The sequence below is a fragment of the Piliocolobus tephrosceles genome, chromosome 2 (assembly GCF_002776525.5).
Source record: "Piliocolobus tephrosceles isolate RC106 chromosome 2, ASM277652v3, whole genome shotgun sequence".
Taxonomy (NCBI): Eukaryota; Metazoa; Chordata; class Mammalia; order Primates; family Cercopithecidae; genus Piliocolobus; species Piliocolobus tephrosceles.
Window position 1 is genome coordinate 102,384,337 of NC_045435.1, and position 22,599 is coordinate 102,406,935.

Here is a 22,599-nt window from a genome sequence, read left to right on the forward strand (position 1 = left end):
CCAGAGAGGTAAGGCCAAGGTCACCCAACTGGCCAGTGACGAAGCTGGGATGCCAACCAGGTCTATCTGGCATCCTATGGGAGGTGCACGCTCAAGCCCAAGAATCTGAGGACACATAGAGAAGTATGTCTCTCATTTGAGGGCCCAGGCCCTGGGTGGTGACGTGAGGTTCCGTGCTGCTTAGAGCTGATCTGTGTCAGCTCCTGTGGCTTGTCGTTGCCCACTTCCCCACAGGACACATTCTGGGACCCAGTTTCAGAGAGGCAGCTGGGAAGACGAGATTGACAATTCTACCCTTCTGGCAAGAGCCCCATCTGGATGTGACTTTCAGCTCGAAAGAGCGCGCCAGGACAGCTGACTCACCTGGTCTAGCATCCAAGCCAAACACTGGGAGCAAAGGGCTCAGTTCAGCCAAGACTGTGACTGCAGAAGAATGGGGATCCTGCACTGGGATCCCAGCCATGCCCTTACCTTGGTGTTTTCTCAGTCTGTGTGGGCCTCCTTTTCTCCATAACTTCTGCGAGCTGTGGTAGCAAGGCATGCCAGGGCTTCCACAGGTGGCCCAGCGCCACACAGGAAGGTGTTGAGAGGTGCGAGATGGAGCAAATGACTCAGCTGGTCCCTGCAAAAGGGGGAGGATGTGGCACTGGCCAGCTCCCAAGATGGGCTGGGTTTGGTCTCCAGGGAGGTCCAGTCTGGTGGGCATTTCCAACATAAGCAGTTGGGCAAGAAGCCAGGGTCCATCCACAATGGAGTGTCCACCAAACATCCTGATGCACAGCAAAACACTAAATGAAATAGAAAAATATTTACAATACATTATTAAGTGAAGGGCCTGGACAGCAGGAGCCCATCTTCGTCAAAGCAGTGATCTTGCTTCTGGAGAACAGGCTTGAAAGGTAAAGGCACAGGCTGGGTGCTTGGCTCCATCAATTCCTGTGGATTCTTCGAAGGGCCAAAGAGGGTCCCAAGGCTGATCCACAGGTGTGGGGTCAGGACAAAGTCCAGCCCCTTCCCCTTCTTGGAGTCATAGCCACTCACCTCCATCTCTCCTATATCCTCTCTCAGGGACCTGTGGGCTGGTCTTCTACACACTCTAACACACCATGCCAGGTCTCTTTCTAGAACTTTCTTTAAGAATCCATATGCAAGTGTATATGCATAACAGTGAGAGGTCAGTCCTTCCTTCTTTCTGATGGAGAGGATAAGAGTCAAAATAAACAAACCCAGAAGCTGGGGTTGGGGTGGGAGTGGGGCCTCCTGGCATCACCGAGGGAAGCATTTAACAGATGGTTGCCCAGCCTGGACAACATGGTGAAACCTCATCTCTACTAAAAAGACAAAAATTAGCCAGGCACGGTGGTGCACACCTGTAATCCCAGCTACTCGGGAGGCTGAGGCAGGAGAATCACTTGAACCCAGGAGGTGGAGGTTGCAGTGAACTCAGATGGCGCCAGTGCACTCCAACCTGGGTAACAGAGCGAGACTCTATCTGAAAAAAAATAAAATAAAAAGCAGAGGAAGAGAAGTAGAGATTCCCCATTCCAAAAGCCTCCTTCCCACCCCCACTGGAGTTTTGGATTTGGGGGTTTGATGGCTCTGGCATTTCTAGGCCCTAGAGGGGTTCAGAAGGAGGGGTCTTGGGGACCCAGAGAGTACTTCAACAACTCAATCCCACTTTAAGACAGTTCCCTTTGGGCCAGGCATGGTGGCTCATGCCTGCAATCCCAGCACTTTGGGAGGCCGAGGCGGGCGGACCAACTAAGTTCAGGAGTTTGAGACCAGCCTCGCCAACATGGTGATACCCTGTGTGTACTAAAAATACAAAAATCAGCCGGGCATGGTGGCACACACCTGTAATCCCAGCTACTCAGGAGACCGAGGCAGGGGATTTGCTTGAACCCAGGAGGCAGAGGTTGCAGTGAACTGAGATTGTGCCACTGCACTCCAGCCTGGGTGACAGAGTGAGACAGTTTCAAAAAAAAAACAAGAAAAAAGAAAGAGAGTCCATAAACATACAAAAATTAGTCAAGCGTGGTGGCAGGTGCCTGTAATCCCAGCTACTCAGGAGGCCGAGGCCTGAGAATCCCTTGAACCTGAGAGGCAGAGGTTGCAGTGAGCCAGGATTGAACCACTGCACTCCAACCTGGGCAACAGAGCGAGACTCTGACTCAAAATAAACAAACACATAAATAAATAAATAAGCCAAATGTACGTTAAGTACTTAGAAAAGCTCTCAGCACATAGTAGGGGCTCTGTAAGTGTTTGCTAGTGACAGTATTAGCAGGACTAATCAGTATTGCTAGTATTTGTACATTCTTCCATTTCCTCCAAAACCTTATTCATCCATTATTTCTCCTTTCTCCCACATTTTTTTTTTTTTTTTTTTTAGAGATAGGGGTCTCACTGTGTTGCCCAGGTTGGTGCTGAACTCCTGGCCTCAAGCAGTTCTCCTGGCTTGGCCTCCCAAAGTGCTGGGATTACAGGCATGAGTCACCATAACTGGCCTCTCCCACAATTAAATCTATCTTCAGGTTCATTCTCTTAGTTTATTGAGTCAACTATCTCCTATCCCCCACATCCACCCCATGATCTCATTAGCCAACCTCTCTCCACCCCTCAAGGCCAGGCATCTGAAAAAAAGTGGATTTCAATATTCAGTCTTGTGCATTTACTCACATTTAGCTCACCACTACTGATGACACAGCACAACCTGACTCTCCTCCCACTTCTCTAATGAAACTCTTCCAGCAAAGGCCACAGGTGACCGCTGTTTACCAAATTCAAAGGACACTTTTCAGTTTTTATATTTCTTGACCTTTTTTCCTTATCTGACCCCACTGAACTCACTCTCTCCTGAAGCTTCCTTTCCTTGCCTCTCCTGTTCCTCTCCTACTTCTTTGGACTCTCATCTCAGCCTCCTTGCCTGAGTTATTTCCCTCTGCCCAGTCCTTACATGTTGATGCTCCCCACGACTCTGTCAGCAGCCTCCTCCTATCCTCATCCTCCCCGCTCTCCCTGGAGAAGCTTATGGGTTACCATGCTACTAATCACCTTTCTCCTATAACAATAGAGTCGCCATTTCTAGCCCCAGCCTCTCTCCCAAGCGCTAGACCCACATATCCTAGTACAAGCTGGATGTTTACACCTGGAGTTCTCACAGCCCTGTCTAAAATTAGACTGCACTTATCCTCCTAAACCTGCACGTCCTTCTGGGTTCCCTACCTAGGTGGTGATGCCATCAATGCCATCCTTCTACTGGGAGGCTCACAAAACATCCTAGACTTCTCCCTCTAATCATGCCTGAAGTCCGAGCTAATTTCCCTATCCTTGCTCAAACCCATCTGCTTCTTTCCATACAAGTCCATGTCAGATGCAGGCAGTCAAAGCATTGTCTCAAAGTTCATATTCATCCTCCTCCTCTCCTTCCTTCTTTTGCATTTCCCTCTTTCTCCATTCACTCACTCAGTCAGGCAGGCAGTCAACAAACACAGGTTGAACATCTATACCATGCTAGGCCCTAGAAATATGAAGAGCAAAAAAAGACAATGCCCCTAAGCTCAGGGAGTTCACAATATAGGAGGACAGGGATGCCAAGAACCCTAGAATCATGAAATTTGCACACACAAGGAGCTCAGAGGCAATTCTTTCTCAACTAAGTTACATAAATCTGGATTGTTATGCCTTTTACTATAGTATTTCAAACAAAAAAGTAAAGCACTAACGTATCTGACATCCAAGCACCCAACACCCAGCTCTATGGAATTCTGACATTTATCTTTCTCCTGTATGTTTATACTATATAAAATATATGTAACTACATATCCGTTACATTTTCAAACTTTGTATAAAATATATCACATTCTATATGTCATTTTACAAAGTGATTTTTTGATCAACGTTGTTTTTGAGGTTAGCCACATTTGGATTTCTTCCTTTCCAATTCTTGTACCTTTTTTTCTTATATTATTGCATAGCCTAGGTTCTCCAATGTGGAAAAGACGTGATGAGAGCAGCCATCCTTGTTTTACTCCTGAGTTTAAAAGAATGCTTCTGGGCTGGGCGTGGTGGCTCACACCTGTAATCCCAGCACTTTTGGAGGCCAGGGCAGGCGGATCACCTGAGGTCAGGAGTTCAAGACCAGCCTGACCAACATGGTGAAACCCCATCTCTACTAAAAATACAAAAATTAGTCAGGTGTGGTGGTGGGTGCCTATGGTCTCAGCTACTCAGGAGGCTGATGCGGGAGAATCACTTGAACCCAGGAGGCAAAAGTTACAGTGAGCTGAGATTGCGCCACTGCACTCCAGCCTGGGCGACAGAGCAAGATTACATCTCACAAAAAAAAAAAGAATTGTGCCATGTGAGTTTGTTTGCTGGTGATTTTTGGTAGGTGACCTTTATCATGTTCAAAAAGCTTCCTTTTATTCCAAATTTGGTTAAGTTTCACCATGAATGGATATAACCTTTTATCAAATGACTTTTTCTTCCTCTCTTAAGATGATCATATGTTTTCTCCTTTAATTTTTTAATATGATGAGTAGTATTCATAAATTAAGTTAAACTTTCTTATATTCTAGTATTAAACTCTAAAAATAGGCGAGCTAATTCATTTTGCTCCTATTTTATTTATGACTTTTGTATCTACTTTCATAAGTGAGTGTATCAGTTCTCTGTTACTCTTGAAATAACAACAGCTGATTGAAACAACAATAAAATATGCCCGGAGTGGTGACGCATTCCTCTAGTCCCAGTTACTCAGGTGGCTAAGGTGGAAGGATCGCTTGCACCCAGGAGGTCAAGGCTGCAGTGAGCCATAATCATGGCACTGCACTCCAGCTGGGCGACAGAGTGAGATCTTATCTCAAAAATAATAACAATAGTAATAATAATAAACAGGTGGAAGCTGCAATGTCTGTCGCCACTTAAGCTGAGATGTCACACACCATTATTTTCTGCACCACCCTACCGGTTACACAGATCAGCCCTATTCATTGTGGAAAGGTGTGACACAAGGGCATGAGCACCAGGAGGTGAGGATCACTGGGGCCAGACGAGAAGCTGGCTCCCACATAAGCCCTGCAGAGTTATCTGAGTTTTAAAACATGTGTATGTATATCTTTAATAAAAATGAAAAGTTTAAAAGAGTTTTTGGCTCACACTTGTAAATCCCAGGACTTTGGGAGACTGAGGTGGGTGGATCACCTGAGGTCATGACAAACATGGTGAAACCCTGTCTTTACTAAAAATGCAAAAATTAGGCCAGCCACAGTGGCTCACGCTTGTAATCCCAGCACTTTGGGAGGCCAAGGCGGACGGATCACAAGGTCAAGAGTTTGAGACCATCCTGGCCAACATAGTGAAACCCCATCTGTACTAAAAATACAAAAATTAACCGGGCGTGGTGGCGGGTGCCTGTAGTCCCAGCTACTCGGGAGGCTGAGGCAGGAGGATTCCTTGAACCCGGGAGGCGGAGGTTGCAGTGAGCCGAGATCGCGCCACTGCACTCCAGCCCGGCAACAGAGCGAGACTTCGTCTCAAAACAAAACAAAACAAAAAAGCAAAAATTAGCCAAGCCTGTCCTAGCTACTCAGGAGGCCAAGGCATGAGAATAGCTTGAAGTCAGGAGGCAGAGGTTGCAGGGTGCCAAGATCATGCCACTGCACTCCAGCCTGGGTGACAGAGTGAGACTTGGTCTCAAAAAAATAAAAATAAAAAATAAAGGAGTTTCTGTTGTAGTCAGTGCTCGTTTAAATTTATCAATGTGTTTTATCTACTTCTATGCTTAACAGTGTTTCATGTGCTCTCCCCTTTTTTTCTGGTTCATTTTTCTTCCTGAAGTGTATATCCTATAATAATTCTTTCAATGAGAGGCTGCACTTTACATGTACTGAAATGACCCCTTTTGTCTTAAATTTCAACTGCAAGTTAGCTGGGTATAAAAGTCCAATTGGCTGGGCACGGTGGCTCACTCCTGTAATCCCAGCACTTCGGGAGGCCAAGGCGGGCAGATCACAAGGTCAGGAGATGGAGACCATCCTGGCGAACACGGTGAAACCCCGTCCCTACTAAAAATACAAAAAAATTAGCCGGGCGTAGTGGCGGGCGCCTATAGTCCCAGCTTCTAGGGAGGCTAAGGAAGGAGAATGACATGAACCCGGAAGGCGGCAGAGCTTGCAGTGAGTGGAGATGGCGCCACTGCACTCCAGCCTGGGCGACAGAGCAAGACTCCGTCTCAAAAAAAAAAAAAAAAAAATTCATTTGGCACTTTGAAGATACTACTCCTTCATCCCCAGCCTCAGTCTTTACTGAGGCCCAGAAGTTACTTTTTAAGAAATCTGTCTTTTTCTCAGGTCTATTGTAAGGTTTTATTCTCTTTGCCCTTGATGTTCTGCAATTTCCCCAAGGAAATTTCTCAGCTTCTATTTCCTCATATATTGTTTCACTGCCATTCCCTTTATTCTCTTCCTCTGAAACTCCTATTAGACATACACAGTCCTTCATACAAGCTGTCCTTCATGTCTCATAACTGCTTTTATATTTTTTAATCTTCGTCTCTGTGTATTGTATTCATGTTAATTCCTACGTAATGTCTTCTAACTCACTAATTCTCTTTTTGTGTCTAGTTTATTCTGTCTACTGAGCTTTTTCTTAATGAACAAACTTTTCATTTCTAAGATTTCTAATTGATTCTTTTCACATCTACTTGTTCTTGTTTCATTTTGATCTGCCTTCATTCATGTCTTGTTAATTTCCAATGGCTATTAAGCCTTCATTTGCTATTTTTGGCATCCTAAACATTCTTAATTCTTTGTAAGACTTTCACAAAATTAATTTAATCTATAGTGAATTCATATTCCACATGGTGATTTTGTTGACTGTTTCTCTTTCTTTCTTTTTTTTTCTAAAGATGGGATTTCATCATGTTGGCCAGGCTGGTCTTGAACTCCTGACCTCAGGTGATCCTCCCACCTCGGCCTCCCAAAGTGCTGGGATTACAGGCATGAGCCACCAAGCCCGGCCTTGTTGACTGTTTTTCTTACCATTGTTTCTCATCTATTTTGGTTTACAACTTTACAGTGAGTTGGAGAGTTTTCAACCTTGTTTTTACATCCGTTTCTCACTCTGTCTCTAACTATCCTGAGCTAGGACCTCAGGCCCAGCTGAGAACCAGATCTTACAATAGCATTGCAGGGCTCCACTCTGTTGCGGCATGAGGACATCACAGCTACAAGCACGTAGCCAGAGGGTGGCTTAGCTCAGCATCTAGTCAAGAATCTGTCCTCACCTTCCCACAGCTCAAGCCCCAAGTTATTTGTGGACAACTGGCTCCACTCCCCCTCCACCCTCCCCACCCATTCTCCAGAAGCCTGGCTGCTGGCCCCTTTGTAGCATGGAGCACTTCAGCTCCCTTACCAGGAGCTCTGCGTCTGGCAGCTACTGCTATTTCCAGACCCAGAGGCCGGCAGGCCCCCGGCCCCACTCACCAATTTGCATTTCTGGTCTGCTTCTGGTACACAGAGACAGTCATTTTGGCTGGGGCCCAACTATGTCCTTTTGTTTATCATTTTTTCTATTTTATTCCTGATTGCTGTGTGTTTAGAACACAGAGAGGAGGCCACAGCGTGGCCCACTGTGCCATCTTGGCTGGAAGTCCAGCACTGACTTGTGAGGCTACCGTACCTGTAGAAAGTCCCATGTCTCCTTTCATTCAGGTAAAAGAGGAGAGATGGTTTCATTAAAAACCAGTAAGCCTTTTTTTCTTTTGAGATGGAGTCTCACTCTGTTGCCCAGGCTGGAGTGCAGTGGTGCGATCTCGGCTCACTGCAGCCTCCATCTCCCTGGTTCAAGCGATTCTCTTACCTCAGCCTCCCAAGTAGCTGTGATGACAGGCGTGTGCCACAATACCCAGCTAAGTTTTGTATTTTTAGTAGAGACAGGGTCTCACCATGTTGGCCACGCTGGTCTTGAACTCCTGACCTCGGCCCCCCCAAAGTGCTAAGATTACAGGTGCGAGCCACTGTGCCCAGCCCACCCAGGAGGCTTTTACGCTTTGCTATGAATTTCCTCTCAGGATAACAGACTGAGCCCATGTGTTTCCCAGTCACACACACGCTGAGGGTTATTTGAAAGGGGAGGCCACGTCTGGGCGTGGTGGCTCATGCCTGTAATCTCAGCACTTTGGGAGGCCGAGGTGGGTGGATCACCTGAGGTCAGCAGTTCAAGACCAGCCTGGGCAACATGGTGAAACCCCATCTCTACTAAAAATACAAAAATTAGCTGGCCGTGGTGGCGGGCACCTGTAACCCCATCTACTTGGGAGGCTGAGGCAGGAGAATCGCTTGAACCTGGGAGGCAGAGGTTGCAGTGAGCCGAGACTGCGCCATTGCACTCTAGCCTGGGCAAAAGAGTAAGACTCCATCTCCAAAGAAAAAGAAGAAGAAAGAAAGAAAGAACAAAGGAAAGAAGGAAGGAAGGAAGGAAAGAAAAAGAAAGGGGAGGCCACGGGATGCAGACAAGGCCTAATCAGCAACCACTCCTCCTTCCTCAGAGCAAAGCTGGGCCTGGGGGTAACCGTGGGTAGCGGCAGGTGCTGGGTACCATGGAAGGCAGATGTGGGGTGAGGCGCTTCTGCTAAACGTTCCCAAGGGAGCACCTCCCCCTGGTGGCCATCAGAGGAAGCGGCGGTGCTCTCTGCCAAGGACAAGGCCGCAAGGAGTGAAGATTTTCCACACCCAGCCAATCGTGCAGATCTCGGACCTGGGAACATGGCACTGGCAGCCTAAAAGTCCCACTGAAACAGGGCCCAGGGCGGAATTCTCTCTACGATCTCCCCTGCTGTGCCGGGACAGAGCCCACTCTGCTCAGGTCTGTGTAGAGGCGGCTCCCTCCTGCCTGGCCCTTCTGAGCCTCAGAACATTGACTCCAGAGACCACTGGGTCCATAGAGCTTTTTGGATGGATTTTAAAATTTGAATGTCCAGACCCTTCTTGAGGCCACACAGAGGACTGAGGTAGGGCAGTCTGTGTAGGGGTCCAGAACGTGGGTTTGAGGATTAAATAGACCTGAGTCCAAATCCCACTTGCCACTCATTAGCTGTGTGTTCTAGGCAAATTACTTAACCTCTTTGTGCCTCCGTTTCCTCGACTGTAAAATAAAAATAATAATTGTATATACCTTAAGGGGTTGCTGTGAGAATTTCGCCAGATAACCAGGTCCCTCCTCCCTCTCCCCCAGTCATGGCCCCTGTTTTGGAGGTGCTTGGGCTCTTACTGCCTCTTCCTCTGTCCTTCCTGGAACCTGCGGGCTTCCATCAGCCTCCTCTGGGCCTTGGGCGGCAGGGATGGGGTCTTTTCTTTTTTGAGACAGAGTCAGTCTGTCACCCAAGCTGGAATGCGTGGTGCAATCTTGGCTTGCTGCAACCTCTGCCTCCCGGGTTCAAGTGATTCTCCTGTGTCAGCCTCCTGAGTAGCTGGGATTACAGGTGTGCACCACTATGCCCAGCTAATTTTTGTATTTTTAGTAAAGGTGGTATTTCACCATGCTGGCCAGGCTGGTCTCGAACTCCTGACCTCAAGTGATCTGCCCACCTTGGCCTCCCAAAGTGCTGGGATTACATGCATGAGCCACTGCTTCTGGCTGGGGGCATTTTTTGAGGAGGAGCCAGGCCCACATGGAGTCACACTGCAGAGGCCCCACATGGGGGCCAAAGTCCTCAGGCCCTGAAGGTGTCCCTGAGAATCACAAACTTACAAATATACCCTCTGGCTGCTGGGGCCTGGGCTTCTCCTGTTTAACTATTTCCCACCCAGTAACCCACAGGTCCCATACTCTCAGGGAACACACACAGAATTCTGGAGCCCCTGCCAGAGGCACAGTTCAAACACAGCAGAGCTGGGCCTGCAGCTGGTCTGTCAGTCACACTAAAGTTATGGGGCACCTGCTCTGTATTTAGCACTGGGGATTCTAAGGGAAGGGATGTGTCTCTGCCTTCAAGGCATTTGCAGCACAGTGGGGAGACTGACTGCAGAGCCCCCTGACGTGACTCACAGGAGCCGCTCTAGTGAGACTCTGCAGGCACAGCCTGGGCCCAGATCAGGGTTCGCCCAGGAGAGTCAGGGACGGTGCCCAGAAGAGGGGCTGCTGGCTGGGACTTGAATGTGGAGTAAGAGTTTGCTAGGCGGACAGACTTTATCGATTCATTCAATACGTTTTCATTCGACACCTGCCACCCTCCCCCGCAGCTGCTGTTGTGTGCACTAAGGATTCAGTGGTGAAGAAGAGTAAAGCAGTTCTTGCTGTCCGGGTCCTGGCCTGGCACTCAATGCAGGCCCATGGTGCTCTCCTGTTGAACATAAACAGTTTCACAGAACATCAACATCAGACAAGGCCACTCTGTGGCTGTGATGGAACTAGACAGAAACAAGCCCAAACCCTACGAGTTCTTTCTGACACCCCCTCACTGATACGCCCACAGGGCCCCATGGCATGTGTTCCCCTTCACTGCAGCCAGCAATAAACCCCAAGTGCCCCACTACAGGTGGGTCCTGGTTGAGGGCAATTGACAGTGATGGCCGAGAGGTAGGATTCGAGTGGAGATTGAATGAAATGAAGGGCAAGCCGTGCGGAGTTGTCGGGGCAGAACATTCCAGGCAGATGGAGCAGCCGTAAAGGCTCTGAGGACGGAATATGACAGGCAGATTGGAAACCTGCAAATATGCCAACCTAGCTGGAGCAGAAAAGGCAGAGCAGGTATTCCAGGCAGAGGGAATAGACTGTGAAAACCTAATGTGAAGGAAAGTCGGCCCCTGCTGACACGTATGGGTGGTTCTGTGCAGTTGAAATAGAAAGCTAGGCCAGGTGCGGTGGCTCACGCCTATAATCCCAGCACTTCGGGAGGCCGAGGCAGGCAGATCACCTGAGGTCAGGAGCTCAAGACCAGCTTGACCAATATGGTAAAACCCCATCTCTACTAAAAACACAAAAATTAGCTGGGCATGGTGGCAGATGCCTGTAGTACCAGCTACGCGGGAGGCTGAGGGACAGGAGAATTGCTTGAACCCAGGAGGTGGAGGCTGCAGTGAGCCGAGATCATGCCACTGCACTCCAGCCTGGGCGACAGAGAGAGAATCCATCTCAAAAAAAAAAAAAAGAAAGAAAAAAAGAGGCTAATGTCATTTGTTTTGGCGAAGAGGGATGAGTGCACAGGAAATATGCAATTAAGAGCCTTCATTGCCTTTCATCAGAGATTCTTAGCAAAATCACCATGGACCCAAATGCTCTGCCGGAGTCACCCATGATGGCATTTTCTTTTGATGTGGTAATAGAGTAAGCTGATCAATATGTTTTGAGCAAGGCCTACCGAAGGGAAATGCACTTGTTCGGGACAATTCCTTCATGTTATCACTAAGAGGGGAGAGAAAATACATGGCAGTGCCCCTCGCTTTCGGGTGACCCTGCCAGCTCACCCCATGGTTTTGCGTCTTCATGATCATCTAGGGGAAAGCCTGCCCCTTTGGTTTAGGTCTAATAGAATTACCTAGGCCAAGCATTTGTGTGGTCCAATGTGATTTAGTAGTGAGAGAGATTGAATACATTTCATCACCAGCTGCAGTTTATGCCCCGGAAAGAATACAAAAAAGAGTCTGCCTTCTAGTTACTGGCAACATAAACTGGAAATTCCCTGCAGAGGCTCAAGCTGCAGGTGTGAAGACACACACACACACACACACACACACCACACACACACGCGCCACACACACATCACACACACACACACACCACACACACATACCACACACACACATGCCACACACAGGCCACACACTCACGCCACACACACATACCACACACACACATACACACATACATACACACACACACACCACACACACACGCACACATACACACATGCCACACACTCACGCCACACACATACACCACACACACATACACACACATGCCACACACACACACACACGTCACACCAGCATTAAGCTTTAACCCCAAACCAAACCCAGTCATATCAGGGTTCCTAACTGCTCAGCAATGACAGTTTCCAGCGAGAAAAAACGGAAGGCCATGCAAGGTGATAGCTCAGCATTGTTCCAGCATTGCCATTTCAGAGGGGATAAAAGTAAACTTTTGAGTCTGTCTGTTTTTAGGTGTCCTGAAATTTCTGTTTCATTAAAATTAGTAGAATCAAGTACAGTCTAGTCCATGAGGGGAGTGAGCCCTGATTTGGGGCATAGCCGAAAAATGCCATTCACAAGGTTTCTATATTTTAACCTACTGCCAATGGGGCACCATGGAAGTATTTTGAACAGGAGGAAGACGTAATCAGATTTAAATGCTAGAAGGATCTCTCCAGTAGCTTAATAGTGGTGGACTGGGTACGTACATTTATCCTCACTCTTTTCTGAAATTCTTTTTTTTTTTTAAGATAAAAAAAATTCAGAAGGAAAAGGAGAACAGAAGAGGCATCAATAGCAACATTTTGAAACTGGAAAGTAGCTAGAAAAATGGCAACCAACGTAGCAGAAACAAGAAAGCTCAATCCTGAACCATGAGGGAAGTAAACAGCCAATTCTATTTAGACCCCAGACCCACAAATGGTTCAGGTATTGGTGGCACCAGGTCCTCTGAAAGCAGGGAAGAGGAAGCCGGTAAAGATGGAGCCAGAAACAGGAGGACTGGGGATTGGCTCCTCCCCCTACCTCATCTTCTCCCACTGCTTTCACAGACTTAGTGTTTTTCTTCTAAAACAGTAAAATTGAGGGTGTCTGAATTCGCACATCAAGCAGAGTGAGGGCAGGGCCACCACACCAAAAATGAGATTAAACAGGAGTTACAAGTCGAAGACGGAAATATGCCCGTCCCCAGCCTCTTCCCTGTCTTGTCCCCAACACTGGCAGCCAGGTCCCCAACCCCTGCTGGGACTGGAAGAGCCACCTGCAGGAACCTGACTAGCCCACGAAGAAAGTCCTAAAGACTCTGATATCCACACTCCCCATTAAGCAGCCTGGCCCAGCCCAGGCCATCGTGCAGCAAAGCTTGCAACGAAGCACCCTCCCTTTATCCTCACATACACACTCAGGTAAGCAGGAAAGCAATCAGCTCTGTGAGTGGAAAGTAGTTGCCTCTAGGAAGCAATAAATTGGGGTGAGTGGGGGGAGGTGGAGAGGAAGGATGGGAAAAGGCTACTGCTTTTGGTAAAAAGTCATCTTGAGTTACTTGACTCTTTAAACTAGAACTGGTCAGATGTGGTGGCTCACACTGTAATCCAAGCACTTTGGGAGACTGAAGCAGGTGGATCACCTGAGGTCAGGAGTTCGAGACCAGCCTGGCCAACATGGTGAAACCCCATCTCTACTAAAAACACAAAAATTAGCCTGGCGCGGTGGTGGATGCCTGTAATCCCAGCTACTAGGGAGGCTGAGGCAGGAGAAACACTTGAACCTGAGAGGTGGAGGTTGCAGTGAGCCAAGATCGTGCCATTGCACTCCAGCCTGGGAAACAGGGTGAGACCCTGTCTCAGAAAACAAAACAAAACAAAAAACTAGATGTATGTAAAGCTGTCATAAAAAATAGATACTGAATGGAAAAAGAAAAAGGTCTAGAAGAGATGGGAGAGGAGGCATCATCAGAGCAAGAGGGATGAGGAACCGATTACAGTGGTCCAGGACAGAGACCAAAAGGCTTCAACTGAGGAAGGGGCAACAGGAGGAAGAGGAGGTGGAAGTCAGAATAGCTCTGTGATGGTGAAGGTTATGCTTGAGCTTGACTGGGCTAAGAGGTGCCCAGATAGCTGGGAAAACATTACTGCTGGGTGTGCCTGTGAGGGTGTTTCTAAAAGAGATTAGCACTGGAATTAGACTAAGTACGGAAGACCACCCTTAGTAATGTGGGTGGGCGTCATCCTCAGGGCCCAAATAGAACAAAAAGGTGGAAGAAGAACACATTTTCTTCCTCTCTCCTCTTGAGCTGGGATATCTTCTCCCACCCTCAGACATCAGAGCTCTTGGTTCCCAGATAGCTGAACTCAGACCTCATTATGTCTCCAGCTTTCCTGGGTCTCCAGCTTGCAGAGAGCAGATGGTGGGAGTTCTTGACCTCCCACCTCCCTAATACCATGAGCCAGTTCCCATAATACATAATATGTCTAATAATAGCTTGCACGGCCAGGCACAGTGGCTCACACCTATAATCCCAGCACTTTGGGAGGCCGAGGCGGGTGGATCACCTGAGGTCAGGAGTTCGAGACCAGCCTGGCCAATATGGTGAAACCCCATCTCTACTAAAAATACAAAAATTAGCCGGGCGCGGTGGCGCGCACCTGTAGTCCCAGCTACTTAGGAGGCTGAGGCAGAAGAATCGCTTGAACCTGGGAGGTGGAGGTTGCAGTGAGCCAAGATCATACCACTGCACTCCAGCGTGGGTGATAGAGCAAGACTCCACCTCAAATAATAATAATAATAATAATAATAATAATAATAATAGGAAGTACATATGTACCTCCTATTGGTCTTATTTCTCCAGAGAACCTTGGCAAATGCAAGCTCCATATGAGGCAGAACTGGCTGGACATGGTGACTAACTGACTGTGGGGGTGAGGAATGGGGGACTCAAAGACAAGGCCCTGGCTTACAGCCTGAACACCTGGCTAGGGCTGTTCACCTGGTCTCAAAATAGACTGACCCATGTGTCTCTTCCCACCAATCTCTTCCTCCTGACTTGTGACTTTTCCTTCCCCACGCCAGGTCTCTTATGCCATGACACACTTCTTGTCCCCCATGTCTACCTGGTGCATGGGCCAGGCCAGCACGCAGGCACAGGATGCAGAGCCTTGGGTCCCAAGGGCAGGCAGTGACCATTCCCTCAAGGCCAGGATGGATGGAACTGCCACAGGGGTGGCGGGTAGGGACCTATGATCTCTCCGGTAGTGCCCAGGGCAAAAGCACTCCTAGGATTTGCAGGCTCTGGGCAAATACATTTTGTGGGCTCCTGTCAACATGAACAATTTCATTTTATACTGTATTACAAAAAGTCATGGGTCTACATGAGCAATACAGATTGATTGAAGAGGTCCCTTTGTATTTGTTCATTGTCCAGTCAATGTACATGAAGATGCCGCAGAAGGTACAGGGCCCATCTTTTCTTGTTGAGTCCAGGAACCATCTCTTCACATTTGCTATTTTATTTATTTATTTTTTGAGATGGAGTCTCGCTCTGTTGCCCAGGCTGGAGTGCAATGGTGCGATCTCAGCTCACTGCAACCTCTGCCTTCTGGGTTCAAGAGATTCTCATGCCTCAGTCTCCCAAGTAGCTGGGATTACAGACGTGCACCACTACGCCTGGCTAATTTTTGTATTTTTAGTGGAAACGGTGTTTCACCATGTTGGCCAGACTCATCTCGAACTCCCAACCTCAGGTGATCCACCACCTTGGCTTCCCAAAGTGCTGGGATTACAGGCGTGAACCACCAAGCCCGGCCCCATCTCTTCATGCTTGTTATGATCAAATTTGTCATTCTTGGCTAACTTCATAAATCTCAGGTAGCAAGACTGTAATTATCCATAATGCCATTGCTTTAGAAAACTTGTTTATATTGAAACAATATAGACCTTTTTGCCTCTGCAATTCCCTAACACCGTGTATTTAAGGCTGGTTGCATCATAATTCCACACTGCATCATCCGCAGTGCAGCCCCTGAGGACTAGCTTCCAGTGGCTCTCTCAAAGGTGGTGATGGTGATTCCTCAATAATGATTACCAAGGCAAGTCTCACCCAGAGTATACAAAAAAAAAAAAAAAGAGCAATTCTTTGTGTTCTAATTATATTAAATTTATCATTTGGAATTATAGAGCATAAACATAGAACAGCACATCACCCAAACATGGCTGCTCTAGAACTCTTCAGGCCATAATTGCCAAATCCCTAGAATGGGATCTTTCTCTCTGCTGATCCCCCCACAGCCTTCCACACACCACCAGCAGGAAGGATCAGCCACAGGGCCCATGGACAGACAGAACAGTCTCCTTGGTGCTCACATAACTGTCAAGGCATGCAGGACATCCGTGGGAAGGCCCCTTGGTGTTGTGAGCCGTTGCTGAGGGCCCTCGGAGGAGATAGGTGGGCCACCCCCAGAGGACTGCCTGACATGTGGTGTGGAGACCACAGAAGGGTTGGGCTGGCCGCCTTAGTGCCATTGGCAAGGTGAGGAGGGCTCATGGGTATACTCGAGTGCTGTCGACCTGAGGCAGCACTGTGGTGGGAGTGCGGTGGGAGGGCTGATGGCTGGGCACGCTCACAGTTGAGCCCAAGAGTTGGTCGTGGACTATCTGCAGCCCAGAACCTTGAACTCATCCTGCGTGTGACAAATTGAGGTGGACCAAACTCACATGATCCCACAAAAGAAATACTGTGCATGCCAGCGGGAGCAATTCAATCACCAGGCTTCCCTCCTGGAAGTGGAGTCCATGCACAGACCCTAGGACCACAACGTAGGCACACGTGCCGGAGCGCCTCAGGGCATCAGGTTGACCTCACACCCTGAATGAGGGGCAGAGAACACCACAAAGGAGAGAAACAGAGCCTGGGCAGACTCATGTCTGCCAGGAGAGCAGCTCTGGCTGGCCTCTGTCATCAGAGAAATGTTTGAGGAACAGGCTTCTAGAAACCATGACCCATACAGACCCTGTCCAGGCACTGGGCACCCAGCCCAGCTAGCACTGTTGGCCAAGCCCAGACATCCAAGAAGGGTTTAGAACATTGCAAGGAAGGCACTCCAAAGTACTGGGCCCTCTGAGACCGAGCCCTGGGCACAGACCTGCTCTCCCACATCTAAGTGTGGTATCAGCCCACAGAGACAGGTAACTCCCAGCCATCCCCTTACCCCTGAGCTTTGGAGGCCTCTGGTTATTCTGGCACGGATATGTATGATATCCAGGGCCTTCCACAAGCTGCCCTGGATCTGCCCTTCCAGCTTTATCCTCCGACTCCATATTCCTCCTCCAGCCCCACTGAATCCACTCTCCTCAGGGCCCTGGGTCCTTCCGTTCACTTGCAGTGTCTGAGTGTGGGGGTCCTCCAAGGCTCATCTCAAGACCCACTTCCTCTATGAGATCTGCCCTAATTCCCCTAGCTGGGAGCATGTCTCCCTCCCTCATCTCCAGGGACCCCACTGCTCCTCACACCGCTCTGCGTCATTGGGGTTTTCTGCATACTTCAGATCTCTCTGACTAAATGGTAAGAACTCAGAATGCAAAGTCTGTCCGGAGCAGAGCCTTGATTAGACCAAAGGGTGGATAGGGGGAGCCCAGGGAAGCAGCAGAAAGGCCCAGAGTAGGAGACAGGAGACAGGGGGCCCAGAGCAAAAGGCAGATCCTGACATCTTCAGGGTAAAAGAAACTAAGGAATCAATGGCACTGTATCACGGCTACCCACACAAAAATATGCGAAGTGTACTTATGCATGAGTACACTTTGACGCCTGAGAAATCCCTCCAGGAGGCCTGTCTGGCTCAGAACGGTTCTCTCTCCCTCTGTGATCCCTCCCAACCTACACTTCCACACCTCCACAAAGGTGAGCCCCAGCAGCCATCATTTTCCTGTGTGATTCCATTCTCTAAGCAAATTCCATCTCCGGGAATTTGGGGCTCAAACACAACCAGTGAGTCTCTGAGCATGGGTGGGACTGGGTATCTATAAACTGCCAGGCAGTGGACACACCATCCTAGACTTGGAAAAGCAGCAAAGACCTGCATTCAAAAAGAAGGGACTGGCCAGTCACAGTGGCTCACACCTGTAATTCCAGCACTTTGGGAGGCTGAGGCAGATGGATCACTTGAGGTCAGGAGTTCGAGAACAGCCTTGCCAACATGGTGAAACGCCGTCTCTACTAAAAATACAAAAATTAGCCAGGTTTGGTGGTGCACGCCTGTAATCCCAGCTACTCAAGAGGCTGAGACAAGAGAATTGCCTGAACCGGGAAGCAGAGGTTGTGGTCAACTAAGATTGCGCCACTGCACTCCAGCCTGGGCAACAGAGTGAGAGTTCATCTCAAACAAACAAACAAATAAAAAGAAGGTACTGTAGCGGATGAGCCAAGATAAATGGTATTATTGTTCAGGTCTTATTCAGAAACAAGCGGTAGAAACCCAGATCCAATCAGCTTGAGCAAAAAAGAATGACTTGAGCTTACCAGCTGCTACGTAGGCGTGGTATTGCCTTGTTCCTCTCTCCACTTCCTTACCCTACTTGGATTTAATTATTGCCCCATGGTAATTAAAAAAGCCTTTAGAAGGGCCAGACTCTATCACCAGCTGAGAGATGAGCACTCATCCCATGCAGGGGAGGGAAATGAGAACTCCTCCCATCCTGTCCACGGGGCTGTCCCAAGGAAGACCCAGACACATGGAGCACGCTTCAGCCCTGAGTTAATAAGTGGGCCAAAGAACGCCCCTGATGTCTGTGAGAATCTGGGGGTGGTGGTGGGGGCCGGCGGTGTGTGGAAACTCTGTGATTGACAGTCCCCAGGGCCACGTGGACTGGCAGAGGAATCCTCAGAGTGGGGCAGGGTGGGGAAAACATGAGGAGCTGTCAACAAATCCATTGACCTCAGTCCTGTTCAGAGACAGCTTCCTGACTCCTGGCTCCAGCCTCAGAAGGCCAAGTGCCCCATGTTCTTCGAACCCCCTCCATCCTCCAAGTACATTTTCCTTTTTCGTTAATCTTATTAGGGATGATTTCTGTTATTTGTGACTAAAAGAGCATGATAACCCCAATCATGCATATCTGTAACAGCAGAGGAAGAGTCTAGGTAGTTATACCAAAAGCAACAGTAGTTATTCCTGGATATTAAGATTTTAGATTTTCATTTCATTCTTTGTACTTTTTTAAAATTTTTATTTATTTTATTTTATTTTATTTTATTTTTTTGAGAGAAGTCTCACTCTTGTCCCCCAGGCTGGAGTGCAATGGCACAATCTCAGCTCACTGCAACCTCCGCCTCCTGGGTTCAAGTGATTCACCTGCCTCAGCCTCCCGAGTAGCTGAGATTATAGGCGCCTGCCACCAGGTCTGGCTAATTTTTGTATTTTCAGTCAAGACAGCATTTCACCATGTTGGCCAGGCTGGTCTCAAACTCCTGACCTCAGGTGATCTGCCCGCCTCGGCCTCCCAAAGTGCCGGGATTACAGGCATGAGCCACTGTGCCCAGCCTCTTCTTTGTACGTTCTTAAACTTTTTCCCGGTCGGGTGTGATGGCTTACGCCTGTAATCTCAGCACTCTGGGAGGCCAAGGCGGGCAGATCACCTCGGGTCGGGAGTTTGAGACCAGCCTGACCAACATGGAGAAACCCCGTCTCTACTAAAACTACAAAATTAGCCAGGTGTGGTGGTACATGCCTGTAATCCCAGCTATTCGGGAGGCTGAGGCAGGAGAATTGCTTGAACCCAGGAGGCAGAGATTGTGGTGAGCCCAGATCGTGCCACTGCTCTCCAGCCTAGGCAACAAGAGCAAAACTCCATCTCAAAAAAAAAAAAAAAATTCCCAGATTACATTTATTTTACTTTGATTATGCAAGTGCTAAGTATCTGGTATAGCAAAAACTATAAGAAAAACAACAGTAGCACTCAGAGACCATGATGACTAACATTTTGACTTCTTACCTTACCACCTCCCATCCCCACCACTCGCACAGTGGCCAATGGAGTTAAGTGACACCACCCTGTAGACACCCTTGTGCCAATTAAGTTGTCACAAAAGGCTTGGAGACATTAAGAGATGTGTTTTGTGCCCAATGGAAAAGGGTTCGAACCCTAATCACATTTGAGGTTCACACAGGCACGGGCAGCGATACTGCTCCAGTGGTGGATAGAGGCCCAATGCAGGCCTGTAACATGTGCGGTGACTGTACCCCAAGAAAGAAATCACCACGCATGAAGAAGTGGGCCAGACTCAGCACCTCGAAGTGACAGTCAGGGACAGCAGAACAATCAAGGTGCCCTGGGAGGCTGCTTCTGAATCCTCCAAACTCACCTGCCTCCTGGAAGGCAAAAATCTGAGGTTAAAGGGGCAGGAGGTGGGGGGAGCAATTATCTCCTGAGGAATCCACTCAGCCACATTCCCTTGGAATACTACTTTACTTCCGTATACCTTGTTTTCCTCATCAGAAAAATAGGGATGGGATGGCAATGCTAACAACCTCCTATGATCCATCCTCCTATGGTCCTACGGAGGACCACATGTATGTTACGCTCCCATCACAGCGCTGTCAGTTCAGGATACTCAGTACATGGTCATGATGGTGATGGTCATGGAGAAAGAGGCATGTCTCACTGCAGAAGGCTGCAGAGTAAAACCCAGTGGGAGGTGGGAGAGGACCACCATTAGGAGCTCAAGCAGTTCTGCTATGAAACACATACACCCACTTCCCCCTTAAAAAGCTAAACAGAACTAGGAAGACCGCGGGTCCCAGGAGTCTGGGGATAGGTGACAGAGAGTTCTAGGTAGTGGTGAAAGAGCGAGCATTGCCCTACAACCCAAGGACCAAGGATGAGGGTGAGCTGTCATCCCCACATGAGCAGCAGGCACCGAGGGCCAGGGTGACAGATGCTTGTCAGAGGTGCAGGAGGTGGCCAGAGACTGGTGGTCACAGACGACCAGCAAACAGCAGGGACAGAGGCCCAGGTAGGGGTTGGGAGACAGTGACTGACGGAGCAAAGGATGGTGAAACTAGCAACTGAGAAGGCCCTCCATTAGTCCAGGGCACTGCTCTAATTTAAACGAACCCCCATCACTATTTCCACTCTCATCCCTGACCCCAGGGTGCCTGCAGAAGCACAGCAAGGGGAAAGGCTTTGGCCTTACCTTCTGGTGGTTGACAGCAATTGCCCCAGCACACTGCAGAGACAGACAAGTAGCTTACCCAGAACCCACAAGAGTGTGGGGCTTAGGAGGCTTCCATGGGAGATTCCTGAGGCTGCTGGTACCACCACAGAACAATCTTTCTTCTCATGGACACAAATAATAGATTATGACCACGACTTTTTTTCCCTTTTTTTTTTTTTTTTCTCTTTTTTAGACGGTGTCTTGCTCTGTCGCCCAGGCTGGAGTGCAGTGGTGTGATTCTCCTGCCTCAGCCTCCCGAGTAGCTAGGACTACAGGGATGTGCCAGCACATCTGGCTAATTCTTTGTATTTTTAGTAGAGATGGGGTTTCACCATGTTGGCCAAGATGGTCTCGAATTCCTGACCTCAAGTGATCCACCCACCTTGGCCTCCCAGTTCTGGGATTACAGGCATGAGCCACCGCGCCCAGCAGACCACGGTTTTTAAGCAAGGTATAGCAAAGTCACTGCACCCTCCCTGGCTGGTTGCTCTGAGGGAAAGTTCTGCACCAAGGAAGGGCCAGTCACAGCCCTGCCCAGGCCTCTAAGGCCTGCCTGCCTCCTATCCTCCACCTGCATCACAGTCTCTGGGGAGCTTTTTAAAACTGTCGCTGCCCAGACCCCATCCCTGGAGATTCTGATTTAGAAACAGAGCATCATTCTCTTGTAAAATCTCCCATGCCAGAACCACTTCTCTACATCATCTGTACCTTGCAGATCTCACAAAAATCTACGGTGAAGCAGCTACAACTTGCTAGAGAGCGCTGTGGACTAGACAAGGCCCCATGAATCCTTCCTCAAGGGAACCTGGATCCTGGGCACTGAGTCTGTGGACCCCTGGACAGCTGACCCCTCCCTTAAAGCTGAAATGGCCCCTCAAATCCATGGTCCACAAGTCCCTGCCTTTGAATCCTGGCTCAGTCACTTACTAACAGTGTGTCTTTGCACACCTTATCTAATCTCTCTAAGCCTCAGTCTCCTATAAAGTGGGAGTGACAGTACCTACCCCAGAGCATTATGAATGAAATTTAAAAAGCTAACTGGGGCAGGAGAATCGCTTGAACCCAGGAGGCAGATGTTGTGGTGAGCTGAGATCATCTCACTGAACAATCACAGGCTCATGCCTGTAATCTCAGCACTTTGGAAGGCTGAGGCAGGAGGCAGGAGGATTACTTGAGCCCAGGAGGTCAAGACCGCAGTGAGCCATGATCACACCACTGCACTCCAGCCTAGGTGACAAAACAAGACCCTGTCTCTAAAAATAAATAAATAAACAAATAATAAAAATAAAGAAATTAAGAATTCATGTCACAGAATAAAGAGGTTTTACCCCACATACCCAGGCGGGTCATTCTCAGAGTAAATTTATGTTTATGTTTAATAAGTACATTTTGTCAGGCATGGTTTCTCACACCTGTAATCTCACAGTTAGGAAGGCCAAGGCAGGAGGATCACTTGAGTCCAAGAGTTCAAGACCAGCCTGGGCAACATAGTGAGACCCATCTTTACAGAAAATTTAAAAAATAGCCAGGCATGGTGGCATGCACCTGTAGTCCCAGCCACTAGGCTGAGGTGGAAGGATCACTTGAGCCTGGTAGGTCAAGGCTGCAGTGAGCTATAGTCATGTCACTGCAATCCAACCTGGAAGACAGAGTGAGACCCTGGCCCTTCCACCAAAAAAAAAAAAAAAAAAAAAAAAAAAAAAAAAA

At 48.5% G+C, this 22,599-nt stretch overlaps 1 non-coding gene across 1 annotated transcript in view; it reads right to left on the reverse strand.

Annotated features, from left to right (window-relative positions):
- Positions 1–22,599, reverse strand: part of LOC111523188 — a 42,877-nt gene that overhangs the window by 18,094 nt on the left and 2,184 nt on the right. The window contains exon 2 of the transcript XR_004228854.1: positions 364–788. This is a non-coding gene — a transcript (uncharacterized LOC111523188). The remainder of the gene's footprint in view (positions 1–363; positions 789–22,599) is intronic.